The following is a 15,038-nucleotide window of genomic DNA, read 5'->3' on the forward strand; positions in this document are numbered from 1 at the left end:
GCCAGGGTGGGCTGATTAGCTCTGCCAGACTACAACTGAGGCCCCATCCGCACTATATATGTAAAACAGGATCATACCACTTTAAATAGTTGTGGCTTCACCTAAAGCATCCTCATTTGTTAAGGGAGGTAATAGCTATTAGGAAAACAACCACCACCACCACCGTAGTCCCTTTGTGACTTTTCTAGGATTACAGTGATACCTCTATTTGCGGACTTAATCAGTTTCAGGGTGCCATTTGCACCCCGAAAAGTCTGCATGTGTGCGGCGCAATCAAGTGCTTCTGCACATGCGCGAAGTGTGCAGATTGCTTCTGTGCATGCGGGGGCGGTGAACCCGGAAGTAAACACTTCCAGGTTTGCCACGTTCGTAAGCTGAAAGTCCGTAACAAGAGCAGAACACAACACGAGGTATGACTGTACTTGCAAGTGAAGCTACTTGGGCAAGTTTACCTGGCAGAGAAAAATTATTTACAGCCCATCATATTTCATCAACGTGGAATTTTAAACAGAGTTTCTTTGTATTTTTCTCACAATGAGAGATGTACTGCAGTGAGGGGGAAATGCTTTATAAAGACATCATGATTCACCAATTTTAGTAAAATCAATGGAATATTAAACAACTTGCTGGCATCCGGTCAGGATTTCACACTTCACCGTTTCCCCCCTGTGCTGTGTTCGACTGACCTTGTAGGAGCACAAATAGCTAACATCTTTTCATGTGTAAAGTCCCAAGGTGGTGGTGGTTGTTTTTAAAAAAAGATTAGCATCTGGGGGGAAAATATGTTCAATACATTTTGTATTAACCCCCCCCCCCCACTATCTGAGTCAGATATGAAACTGAATTGGTAAATTATCTAAAACACAATTTTAGTCTTCTTTTGCTTTTCTGTTACATATAATTTCCTCCAATATGTTATGCATTTTTTCCCAGTACAATGTAATCAGTTCTGTTGAAAGCATCCTGGATTGTGCCAATTAAAACTAACGATTTCCCATTTAATTCTATCTAAGTCACAATTGGAAATCTAATGCAGTCGTTCTCAAAGTTGTCACAGTATATGAATAGCATCCATATATGGACCGTGGCAGGAAGGCATCTCATACACATCGGTAGACGCAACTAGTGTCTCAGCGGCTACATCAAAATCTCCTACTGACAACTGAAGTCCCTTAAAAAACACTTTGTAATGAAGCAGAAGCATGTGACAATGACCGAGATTTTATTCTGCACATCCTATGTTCATTTTCATCATTAGAAATGTTGCACCCAGTTGTAAATTTATTTATCTATATTTGCATCTGGCAAAAGTCTATAGTAACAGCGGCTTCTGTTATCAAAAGGAAGTGATGATGTCAACAGGAGAGGCAGATTTGGTGGCAATGGTTGGTATGGCCTTCTGGAATAGGGGTAGTGCCGGATTTACATATAAGCTAAACAAGATATAGCTTAGGGCCCCACTCTCTTCCCCCCCCCCAAAAAAACATTCACTATTAATATACTTCTTAATTGTATTTCAGTTCAACAATTAGTTTGAGAAAATACATATTTTGTTATGTGAAAATTGCTTTAGATCCCTATTAGGTCCATAAATTACCATATAGCAGGGGTCAGCAGACTTTTTCAGCAGGGGGCCGGTCCACTGTCCCTCAGACCTTGGGTGGGGGCAGACTATATTTTGAAAAAAATATGAACGAATTCCTATGCCCCACAAATAACCCAGAGATGCATTTTAAATAAAAGGACACATTCTACTCATGTAAAAACATGCTGATTCCCAGACTGTCCGCAGGCCGGATTTAGAAGGCGATTGGGCCGCATCTGGCCCCCGGGCCTTAGTTTGGGAACCCTGTCATATAGCATATATTCAACACAAAAAAACAGTGACAATTTGTTGTTGACAAAGGACAGCTGGACATAAAAAGGGCCTCATTGCCTTCAGTAGCTTAGGGCTTCATCAAACCTAATCCGGCCCTGAATAGGGGTAGGAAAGAAATTTGTTGCAGTTACATTTTAGTGTGAACCTACATAATTCATATTCTCTGAAGCAATATGTGAACTGAAAAAACACAGCTATCATTTGAAATTCACATTCCTTTGAATTTGGCCATGTGGTTCTCCAACAGCCCCCCCCCCAAAAAAAATTGCATACACAGAACCTTGGCGGAAAGTACACACACACACACACACACACACACAGCATATATTCTCGTGCAAATAACATGAACTGATTGCACAATTGTGTATATCACATACCAAAAAAAAAATAATGCAACCATTAGGAAAAACAGACACAGAAATTCAGACCAAGTTTTGTGCTCCACCCCACCCCACCAGGAAAAACTGCAAACTGATGCAAAAATGGAGTAAACTGAATTTGAGGTTGGAAAAATGTGCAACAGAAAAACTGAAATGGACTAATTAATTCATGCCCAGTTCAGTATTACAAAACGAAGAGCAAGACATTGCATGAAAAGAAACACCATAAAAGAAATGGCAGAAAAAGAGATTATTAGTTGGTTAGTCGTTGCAGTTAAGACGGGAGGTAACATTATACTGGAACAAAGACTAATGCAGAACTTGGTACTAGAGACTTTGCAGCTTATCTCTAATGGAAAAATAACTGGGCACTATTTGTATGGACAATACTAATTTTTCCAGATTGTTTCATTGTCCATTGGCTTATCTCTTATGTTAATAGCGATCTTGTAGCATTACGTGACCCACCATAAAAGATTTTGAAGTGATCTCATCACTTGCAATACTTGCATTACACCTCTCTTTATCTGGTTTTCATTAAATATATATGGTACCATATCCTTTCTGTATTTCTTCATTGACACTTAGATTTATCTCGGTTGCTCTCTGTGTAATGGCTCTGCTTTTTCAATTTCATTTTGGGGGAGGGGGGGGCTAGGGTAGAGAGGGCACTTGTTCACATTGCGAGGAGTGCTCTACTTAGAACCAAAACTCATGGACTGCCTCAGAACTTGAATACTTCACACCAAAGTCTATTCCACTCCAACAGGACAGAGGCCTCCCCACAAAGAAAGACAGGAGAAGAGAGGACACTTTCGGTAGTGGTTGCTAGGGGTTGTCTGCAATTTGTCGTGTTTGTGTGCATGTTTTACCCTCACCTCCTGGGCTGCATCGGTATAGGATTTGGTGACCGTTTGTGATTCAGAAGGCCATCTCCAGACCAGGCATAATAATCTTGTTAAACCCATTCCTTAAAAAACCAAAAGAAAATGTGCAAGCCATTCTCTTCTGTGTTATGAATAGAAATTATATTTTGCACCATCCAATACAGTGGTACCTCGGTTTATGAACACAATTGGTTCCAGAAGTCTGTTCATAAACTGAAGCGATCATAAACTGAAGCGAACTTTCCCATTGAAAGTAATGGAAAGTGGATTAATCTGTTTCAGACCGTCCACGGAGTACTTAAACTTAAGAGTTCATAAACTGAAGCAAACTTTCTCATTGAAAGTAATGGAAAGTGGATTAATCCGTTCCAGACGGGTCCGCAGAGTACTCAACCTGAAGCGTACTTAACCCGAAGCATGGGTGTAATTGGTTCCGGAAGTCTGTTCATAAACTGAAGCGTTCATAAACTGCAGCAAACTTTCCCATCGAAAGTAATGGAAAGTGAATTAATCCGTTCCAAATGGGTCTGCGTCGTTTGTAAACTGAAAATTCGTAAACCAAGGTGTTCATAAACTGAGGTTCCACTGTATTACGTGGCGTTTGTTTTTCAGTTTTTTTGCTTCATGGGAAAACTCCAGCTTGTCATTTGTGTGATAACAACATGAGAAGGATTTATAACCATGTGGCCTCATGGATTAAATTTAGATATGGCTAGAATTCAGGAGCAGCTCTGTATAGCTGTTTGTTTATTAAAGCCTTTGTCCCCTGCTTTTCTTTAGGTAAACACATTTGCTTTATAGGTGTATGCTTCTTCCCCGTGCTACAATTTTTATCACATGCAACACGTGGGCGACACACAATGATCTCCAAATCAATTATACATTGTTCATCATACATTGTTCATCAAACGTCTGAGAAAAAATATATATGAAAAGCCTTATGTGAAAGCCACAGAGATTTACAAACTAATAACTCTGAAAACAAACTGTTGATATCTAATTCCAATGCAATTCCTGGGAACTGTAGTTTGTTTAGAGCCCTGAGAATTGTTAGGATACCTTTGTCCTCCTCACAGAGCTACAATTCCCAGAGTTCCCTGGGAAGAGGGATTGGCTATTAAACCATTCTGGGAATTGTAGCCCTGTGAGGCAAATAGAGGCCTCCTAACACTTCTCAACAAATTCCAATAAACTACAGTTCCCAGAATTCTCTGGGGGGGAGCCTAATCTGCTTAAATCACTTTACATAAACTCTGTTTCACCCTAGAGCACATCCCAAACTTCCCTGTACCGATATATTGCAGGGGAAGACCATAGCTGCCAAGTTTTCCCTTTTCTCGCGAGGAAGCCTATTCAGCATAAGGGAAAATCCCTTTAAAAAAGGGATAACTTGGCAGCTATGGGGAAGACCAGTAGCACTGGGGAAACTGCCACTCAGGGTATGTCGGCCGCCATCACTGAGCTTCTCATTGTTGAATCCCTGTCAGGTGTCAGAGAAAGCCCAAGGCTCACACAGTCTGAAAACCAATATATTCCACTAAACCAAGTCCCCAATAGCATACTTGCAAGTAAATTGCTAATAAATAAATAGCTAATTAGAAAAGCAATGCATTTTTACGTTCTGTTGACTAATAAATCCTAAATGATTAATTGAAAATACTTGTGAAACAAGGTGATGCCACAGAACTTCCTAATTACGAAGCTTGCAGTGCTCAGCTGCATGGAGAAGGGATTCTCATCTGCTATACAAATGTATCCCGAGCCAGTCTGCTTCCCTGCCGCCTGTCTCTCCCTTGCAAGTCTCCCAACCTTCTTTCCTATGAGACCCGTCCCCTTCCAGCTTACCTGGCTGCAGCAGAGAGCTGGCGTGGGAAGCATCCGTGGAGAGCATCCCAGGCACCTGGAATCCTGGGAAATTCACAGCTTCATCGTATTGTTGTACCATTTGGACTCCCCTGGGATTTAGACTTACCAACAATACCACTCATGATGGAGGGCTATTTAAAAGTCAGCCACCACCAAAACAACCACAATGTTGGGAGATAATATGGGAGAGAGAAGGTTTTGTGGGGGTCCCCCCCCAAAAAAAAAACAGCTGAGAGAACTGGAATGAACATACCAACAAAAGCAGAAAACTGCTTGACCGACTCATAGAATCATAGAGTTGGAAGAGACCACAAGGGCCATCCAGTCCAACCCTCTGCCAAGCAGGAAACACCATCAAAGCATTCTTGACATATGGCTGTCAAGCCTCCGCTTAAAGACTTCCAAAGAAGGAGACTCCACCACACTTCTTGGCAGCAAATTCCACTGTCGAACAGCTCTTACTGTCAGGAAGTTCTCCCTAATGTTTAGGTGGAATCTTCTTTCTTGTAGTTTGAATCCATTGCTCCGTGTCCGCTTCTCTGGAGCAGCAGAAAACAACCTTTCACCCTCCTCTATATGACATCCTTTTATATATTTGAACATGGCTATCATCTCACCCCTTAACCTTCTCTTCTCCAGGCTAAACATACCCAGCTCCCTAAGCCATTCCTCATAAGGCATCGTTTCCAGGCCTTTGGCCATTTTGGTTGCCCTCTTCTGGACACGTTCCAGCTTGTCAGTATCCTTCTTGAACTGTGGTGCCCAGACTCATCACGTAACCCACAGCAATGAACATTACAGTAAAAGTAGGCTTAATATTTAAGAACTTTTGCCCAAGTAGCTTCCAATAAATTGGCTTTGGGTGCCTGTGGTCTGCTGAACTCTTAACTACTACACATGTGAATCTCATTTTGGAGCAAGAACCTCTGGAGGAAATGCCAGTCAATCAGGAATCAAACATTAGAAGCTGAGCAAATTCATATTTTGAACCAGATAATTAGGAACTTTGGCAACAATCACTCCTGTCAGCTAATTAGGTCAAAACTACTACAGCAGCAGTGGTGTTTTGTTTTGCTGAGATGGCTATTAAACTTTAATATGGTGAACCAATTGTTTTCTATGGGAATAGCAGAAATACTTGAAATGCAGATATTTGTGCTACCTGTTTTCATGAAGCACAGACCTTTTGTCCCGGTGGCTGTCAATCTAGCATTCTTCATAGACACAGATCCGATGAATAATGCACCTATATAGGCATCCAGGATACAGAAGAAAGCAGATGCTCAGTGAAGCTTTTCATTTCTCTGACATGCGTGACAAAACATTTGAACTCCTATGGCTTTCCTCTAGAGTTCAGTGTCTACAACTGCAGCAAATATGCTGGAACAGTACACCCTGCAACAGTTGGGTGACATGATCTTTGGCCCGTTGTAGGGTGGATTGCTTTAGAAAATAATTCTTGGGGAGGACATTCCTCTTGGCTAGAAGGAGTTTATTTCCCAGGATAACTGTAGCCATGCTGGAGAAAAATCTCTTCCTGGGGGAGAGGGAGAGGGAGAGGGAGAGGGAGAGGGAGAGGGAGAGGGAGAGGGAGAGGGAGAGGGAGAGGGAGAGGGAGAGAGAGAGGAGAGAGAGAGAGAGAGAGAGAGAGAGAGAGAGAGAGAGAGAGAGAGAGAGAGAGAGAGAGAGAGAGAGAGAGAGATTGTTTCAGGTTCAAACTATTAGTGTTTGTTTATTTATTTATTTATTTATTGGTACACACAAGGTCCTGGGTTCAATCCATGGCATAAACAATTTTTAAGCACTAAGTGGTAGTTGATGCAAATACTCTGACCTGCTATAATGCAAGTTCCTGTGTTCCTTTTCCCATCTGGTCTCTCACCCTGACATCTTACAGTAACCCAGGCTACATACAGAAAGGACTTCGTTCTGTTTTCCTGACACTTTCTTACCTGGTAATTCCCACATTTGATGTGATATTTCACACAACGTAAGAGCCATTTCTGGGAAACTAGTGGAATCTAGCAGAAGGTTAGCACTCATTTCAAAAGAAAAAAATCCTGGCCCTTCCCAGCTTGCTGCTGCCCTCTTCCATGCTGTGATTCCCACCTCCTTGGGTTCAGAAGGGGCCTCTTCTAAAAGAAATGATCCATTGCACGGACTCGCCCCAAACAAACAAATTATCAAACAAACAGAAAGTTGTATTTCCTTTTCTGTCCACCTCCGATTTCAGGGTTATTTACTTTTTCCAAACTTCCATTTCAGCCGCATGCGGGATCGCCAAACCTTGCCTTGTAAAACTTCCTCTTGGTACCCATGCTAATGTTCCACAGTGCCCTGGGCCCTGGCAACCCACACTACATCACTGGATTCTGACTAACCACAAGTGAAGCCAGCTGGAGTTCTGAAGACAAGCTACATCTTCTGGATGTTTACAGCACGCAAAGGAGTTAAACCGGTTTCTTGCAGTAACACAGAAAGGTCTTCCATCTGTGGGAATAGGTGTTCTTCTGTTCAACTAGGTAATCAAAACCTGCTTTGTTACCCTGTCATGAGAAGCTATTTACATAGCAACTGCCTTCCTCGTGCAGCCTTACATGTCCCATGCATCTTAATTCTATGATGCTCCTTTTGATTTAAAGCACCCGATATTCCTTTCCTTTCTTAAAACTGTACTCCAGGAGCCAAAAAAAGTAATCACTTAGCTTACAATTCATTCAATATCAGGAAAATGACAGATAATAAAAATTAATTAAATAGCAGCAGCAGGAGCAACCCTTTAAAAAAACAGGTCATATACAAAAATTACATTTAAAGCAGTCATGCCTGCAGGCTTACACAATATGATTAGACAATGGGAGGGCTGTTGTTCCTTAATCTCCAAGTTGGAATGGAGCACTAATATGGGGACGGGAGGAGTTTAGCGAGTTAGCTGATTGAATTTCTAAATCGCTTTCCACAGCACACGGCCCCAAAGCAATTTGCGAGAATAAAATACATTAATTTATTTGTTAATTTAACAGAAGTGTTTCTATACCACTGTGTCATCGTGGTGGTGTGCACGGCTAAAACATAAAATACAATTTATTTATTTATTTATTTATTAAAAAAAGAGATCATCATCAAGGTGAATGGCTAATCAAAATTTAAGCAACTGTGAAGGACCATCAGCACAAATAAAAGGTCTTCAAGGGATTCCTGGGAGTGGAAAGTGAAGGGTGCCTGATGAATCCTTGCTAGACAAGTGTTCCATAGCATGGGACTGGAAACACTAAATGCCTGGCTTCTAGATGAGAGCAGTTGAGCCTTTGTAACACAGATGGAAGCTCACAACTCTCCTCTGGATGATCTCAGTGATCTCAGCTAGGATATAAGGCCTCAGGTGGACTTTAAGGTATCCTGGCTCCTAGTTATTCAGTGCTTTGTTTATCAACACAATAACCTTGAACCTAGCCCAGTAGCATATGGGCAGATGTTATAGCAGAGATGATACACTAGAAAATATGTTTTTTAAAAGGAATAAAATACATAATCAGAATAAAAATATCCATTCATTGGTGCTGCTTAGGGGAGAATTGCCTGGCACCGGGATGAAGGCTTGGCAGGCCTTCCTAGGGAGAGAATTCCATAAACAGAGAGTTGCTACAGAAAATATTCTCTTTCTCCCAATCCCCAGAACTTCCTTGGAGGTGACACACAGAGAAGGATCTCAGATTATAATCTCAGGATGCAGGCAGGTTCATATGGGGAGAGGTGGTTCTTTAGGTACAGGGGTCCAAAGGAATTTGAATTAGACCTGGAATTAGTTCAGTCAGGCTAGAAACAATGTTACATTTTCGTGCCTTCTTCTTGTGCCACATTTTACACTTACTGTGTTTTCCGAGCTGTCTTCAAAGGCAGCTCCACATACAATACATTGCAGTAGCCTAGCGTGGAAGTGACCAGCTCATACACAACAAAAGCTAGTCCACCCCCGTCCAGATAATGTTGCAGCTGGGCAACCAGCCAAAGTTTAAGAGGAAGGAAGCAACAGACAACTTGCAATATTTCATGCTGTCCCAATAAGGTAACAGACTATTCAATAATCTTCATATTTCTTCCTAGCACAGTGAGTAAAGTGATGCTTCATGTACATTATGTATTGTAATTTCCTTTTTTTAAAATGATGGGCTGGTATATTCCTGTCCTAAAAATTCATTATCTAGTCTCACTAAAATGTTATCACTTCATTAACTCTCTCTCTCTCTCTCTCTCTCTCTCTCTCTCTCTGTGTGTGTGTGTGTGTGTGTGTGTGTGTGTGTGCCTTGAAACACACAAAATATTTGACTTTGGAAATGTGAAAACTCAAAAACACCAGTAATTAAACTGAAACACCCATTCAGTCTAGTTCCATGATTGCTATTGAATATTTGGCATGTTCCGTCCACATAAATAATTCAGCAGATTTATTAATTTTAGACACTGCATATATATTTTCCAAACCAGCATGGCTACGCATTCAAGTGCACATTATATTCAGATCACAAAGCAATTGCGCTCATACGTTGCCAACAGCACAATGAAAGGTTGAAGAAGAGGGAGGACCCTGTGGAGGCATGCACCATTAAGATGAGATGTTGGACAGAGAAAAACTCTGAATGATAGTTTTGAATTTTAGGGCTAGGAAAGTATCTTATAAAGCATCTCTGGTTTTATGTCCTCCCCCAAAAAGTTCAATGAAAATTGCTTTGAAAAAGTTGAAATATTCAAGTCAGGTTAAAGTCCCATGAAACTTTGTGGTTGCAATGGAGAGCAGAATAGTACAAGTCCCACTGCCTTTTACTGAGCAAACATGCATAACTTTTTATCATTTAAAGGGCAAAATCTGATCCTATATCTTGGATCATTTATCACCTAAAGGGCAAAATCTGATCCTATATTTTCCCACACTTTTGTGAAATGATGTCTTTTATACATTTCCATTATTTAGAATACCACGAATGAGAAGACTGAAGCTGCAGTTCTGTACACGCTGACCTGGGAGAAAGCATGTACAGAATTTCCACAAAAGAAACTTTTCAATGAATTACCTTGAATAAAAAAGTGTCAGAAATATCTTTAAAATTCATTGTTTCTTCGTTGAAGTTTTGTTGAAAGACAAAGGGTTGGATTCAACAAAAGAGTCCCAGGAATAGAAGCCAACACAAAGACTTCCACTAGCACCATGAGGCTTCCTCCCCACAATCCCCACAACCCCCCAATGGCTTGGAATCAGGGGACACCCCAGAACAATGAACAGTGAGAGGAGAGGGTAGAGCCAGGGCCGTCTTTACCCGGGGGTGCAAGGGGTGTGGAGCACCCCGGCACCAAATTCGGGTGGCACCAGGCGCCCGCCCCTGAAGCCGCCTAAGCTCTTAACTATCTACCTGTTATGAAATAATAAATAATTCTGATCAAGCTAGAAAAACAAAATACATATATACCGTGTTTCTCATAAAATAAGACGTGCCAACAAAATAAGCCATGGCAGGATTTTTTTGAGTTCAAAAAATATAAGACATACCCCAAAAATAAGCCATACTGGGTAGTGGGAGCAGGTCCTCGCCACAGCCGAGCCCCGACCCAGCAGGACCCAGAGAGAGGTGAAGCCCCGGGACCCGGCAGGAGCCTCAACGCGCGCCAGGCGAAGCCCCGGGAGGGCCCGGCAGAAGCCCCGGGAGGACCCAGCAGGAGCTTTGGCGTACGCTGCGCGAAGCCGTATGACCCGGCAGCAGCCTCAGCCACACCGTGTGAAGCCCCGGGACCCGGCAGCAGGCGGCGCACGAAGCCACAGGAGCCGGCAGCAGCCTCAGCCATGCCGCGTGAAGCCCCGGGACCCGGCAGCAGGCTCAGCGGGCAGTGCGCGAAGCCGCAGGAGCCGGCAGCAGCTTCAGCCGTGCTGCGTGAAGCCCCGGGACCCGGCAGCAGGCTCAGAGGGCAGTGCGCGAAGCCGCAGGAGCCGGCAGCAGCTTCAGCCGTGCTGCGTGAAGCCCCGGGACCTGGCAGCAGGCTCAGTGGGCAGCACAAGAAAGCCCCGTACCATACTTAATAATGCTGTACCATACTTTTTTTAAAAAAAAAAAGACATCCCCTGAAAATAAGACGTGGTGGTGTTTGTTTGTTTTTTGAGGAAAAATAAATATAAGACGGTGTCTTATTTTAAAAGAAACACGGTACCTAGGTATTGCCGAGATGTATACCTACTGTTTCACTAAAGGACTTCCGACTTTGTGCGCTCATTTACCAAAGATGCACCGCGCCAGTGGTGACGCTTGTCATTCACAATGGCGGCGCTTGTCAGACAAGTCAACGACAGTGCTTGTCATTCTCAACAGTGCCGTGCATGCAAAATTAACTCTTACAAAATATTGTGTTACATATTGTATTGAGCTGCTATGCGGCAGCGGGGTCATGGGGCACCTTTGACACGACTGATCTCGCGCCACCTGCCTGCCGGCTGCATGCAAGCCGCGCGAGATCAGTCGTGTCAAAGGTGCTGCTGACCCCGAGTTAAACATTGCAAATTGTGTTATGATTTCATAACACAATTTGCAATTTGTTTAAAAAGTGTGGTGTCTGACATAATAAAAAAATCATTTGGGGTCTAAACTAAATTTGGGGGTGCTGGGTGAATCTTTGCAGCCAGCGGCACATATGCTAAAGACGGCCCTGGGTAGAGCATTCCACCTGGAAATCTGAAATGCTTCTTCAATCAAAGGCAGATTACCAAATAGGCAGAGTAGGCATTGACCCAAGGGCCACAGGTCTTTTAGGGGGCCCATGACAACAATATAAATAGTGTTTGTTTTGTGTAATAAAATTGGTTTATTAAAATTGTTGTTTGGTAAAATCAAAAACGTATTAGGAGATAATTTGCAATGGCCTCCCCCCCCCCCCGCCCCCTGCCCACGGAGTTTGACTGCCCAGGGGCCTCCACAGGATTTAATCCAGCACTGTCTTCAATTCCTCCCAATATGTCTCAAGCGTTAAATGTACACCACTATTCTGTACTCATATTGCACCAAGAATGAGAAGGGATTCAATGTTGATTCACTGGTGGAACAACCACCATATCTAATGTGTGCTCAGCCTGGCAAGGGGAAAGATACAAATGGCAGATACCTCTACTAGCATCCCTTGAAGCCCCACCTGTTGTACGTATCCATCAAGGGCTGTGTTGGAGCAGTGCTCACCTGCCTGCACATGGAAGGAGCCAAGGAACTCGTAATGACAGTGAAGGTCCCCTCTACATGACCTTCCACACAACTTGGAAGCCAAAACTCAAACACTTCATGATCCCCGCTGGCACAGCTAGCAACAACTCCAACACTGCCTCGTCCCAGGCAGTTTGGACAATACTGAGCTCGATGGACCAATACGGAGACAATACTGAGTTGATTCTGTACAGGCCACTCCTGTGCTAGGAGACACTGTGTACACAAACAGGTGTGATATGCACAGTTGCATGAAAAGGCCCCATCCAACAGCTAGAGCAGGCATCCCCAAACTGCGGCCCATCTTCCCCGACCACTGGTCCTGTTAGCTAGGGATCATAGGAGTTGTAGGCCAAAACATCTGGAGGGCCGCAGTTTGGGGATGCCTGAGCTAGAGCTCCACCAGAGTAGATCATGGTTGTGGTTGTGAGAATCGTGGAGTTGGCAGAAATGTAAACTAAAGCATCCATAGCAGAAGGTCATGAGAGGGAGCAAAAGGCAAGATTCTGGTTTGTACACAATGTTACTCATACTGAGAGTAAACCCATGGAAGTTAACAGACATAACATAGTTAGGTCCCTTCATCTCAATGGGTCTACTCTGAGTAGAACCTCCCTCTGTGTCCCCAACTTGCTGCTGGTTCAAGTGCTTTTGAACACAGCATTAACTTATTCTCGGATCTGGGCCAAGTTTGAGAATAGCAACTGGCTTGAGGTTAAAGTGAGGCAAGCTTTACCTTATTTGCTTCAACATGCCCTGATTTACAGATTCAGATTTATGTGGCTTTATTAAGTCTATTCTTATCCTTATTGTAAAATGTCAGTTAATGCAGAGTTGGTTTCCAAAAGCCTTGAGGTAAATATGTTGATTTAAATATAGCTAAATAAAGGTCAGGCCCAAAAGAAACAACTCTTGCAGTTGTTGTTTTTCCTTGATTACATTCACACACTTCATAAATATAGTGCAATGCAAAAAACAAAAACAAAAAAGAGGAAAAAAGTGAAAAAAATAAGGGCTTTGGGGAATGACATAAGGGAAGCAGTAATTTAATATCTTGTTAAGTCATTTTGTATGATACCTGGTAATTCTGCATCACGACGAAGACATGGTGCAAAATATTCCCATATGATTTTAGAAGCCTTAATATGAGAATTCCATATTATATAACATCAACAAACCAGCTGAACCTCATCCACTTACGGCATGGAGCAATGAAAAGAACAAATACCTTCTGAAGAGTGGAAATCAGAACAACATGTGGGAGCTTAAACAGTGGAAATAAGTTGCGGATGTTGTGCAATGATGTAATTATTCCTGCAGCGGAGGTTTCTGTCATTGCCGTATTTCAGAGCAGACAAACCATGCTTTGTTGACAAGGCAAGAAAGTTGATGAATGTGTGATATTTGAACATACCATAATGATAGTATATACTTATAATGAAAAATGTGTTCCATCCCATAGTAAATAATAAGCTGATAGCGAGCACAAGGGAGATCCCCTTGGTCCCAATCAAGAAGGTACTAAATATTAGTCAAGAAGTCATGTCATAACATTTTATGGGGCCACATCTGGTGGGCCAAAGGTTTCCCAACCCTGGTTTGGATACAGGACACCCAGGCCTTCTTCTAACGTCACATATAGAATGTGGATACTATACACATACATTAAATAGGGATATATCAAATTTCCACCTCATTTATTACATTTTCAGCTGTCTTCTAAGGAGCTGAAGTCATGCACAGAGCTCCCCACCCCTTGCCGCCCTTCCAGGTCATTTTATCCTCGCAATAAATCTCACAGAGCTATAATTCCCAGCACCCTTAACAAACTACGGTTCATGGGGTTGTTTTGGAGGGCATGCCTCGGAACTGCTTTAAATGTATATTGTGGGGGCAGCCAGTGTCTCTGGTCCCAGCCTGGCACTCTAACCACCGCGCTCTGTTGTTTCTCAAGTGTTTGGAAGTACAGTAGTAAGGAATCTGCTTCTGCACACAGGCTTTTTGGGAAATAACATGGCTTCCTATGATATACATGACAGAGACACTGTTATTTCAATGTTAAATACGTTGTATCATAGGGTGTTTTTTTTGGTAGACAGGAGCTAAAGCAGACGAAACACATAACACAAAACCAATTTCCAGAAATATAATCCTTCCTTTTAACAGCTTTCCCTCTTTCTTTTTTTAAACCCAGGCAGTTGGTTTATGATACAAACAAACCACTTTCCACCTCTCATTACCATCTTCTAATTTGGGCTGAGATTTTATGTAATTGAAATTGAATCTAAGGCAGGCAGATTTTACATTTTATGGGGGCAAATCAAAGTACAAGTACCTTTCCCTTCCTCTTAATGGCTGGAAAGCTGTTGTGCTCTGAAAAGTACATCCAGAATGAGCAAACAATCCCCAACTAATTATGCTACTAATACTGAAAGAAGGCTGCTTGCTATTCTATGAACTACCTGTATTGCCATGTATCTGTGGATGTAGCCTTTGTTGTGTGGCAAACCTTCTAGAGGGGAAAAAATAGCAATATTGGTGATGAAAACTGCTTGCGATACACTAATGCGTTTGTGGTACCCTGTACAAATTCATAGGCAGAGACAAAGACAGTGGAGGATGGGTAGGAGTCAGAAGGAGCTTTACTGGTTACCTCTCAGCAAACAGCAGTAACGTTTCCCTTTTTTCACACATGAGCTCACACATTCTGTCCCTCCTTTTAGGTTGAGAGTCACATGCCTGGACTTCCTTTCCGAGTTGGTTTCTACAACAAAACATGTGCAATTAAAAGTTT

General features: G+C 42.5%; 1 long non-coding RNA gene across 1 annotated transcript in view; it reads right to left on the bottom strand.

The window, feature by feature from the left end:
* Positions 1 to 5,321: 5,321 nt before the first annotated feature.
* Positions 5,322 to 15,038, bottom strand: part of LOC148685861 (uncharacterized) — a 78,591-nt gene continuing 68,874 nt past the window's right edge. Inside the window, exon 3 of the long non-coding RNA XR_015949838.1 lies at positions 5,322 to 6,549. This is a non-coding gene — a long non-coding RNA (uncharacterized LOC148685861). The remainder of the gene's footprint in view (positions 6,550 to 15,038) is intronic.

This window comes from Zootoca vivipara, chromosome 4 (genome assembly GCF_965207765.1).
Source record: "Zootoca vivipara chromosome 4, rZooViv2.hap1.1, whole genome shotgun sequence".
In the NCBI taxonomy this organism is placed as follows: domain Eukaryota; kingdom Metazoa; phylum Chordata; class Lepidosauria; order Squamata; family Lacertidae; genus Zootoca; species Zootoca vivipara.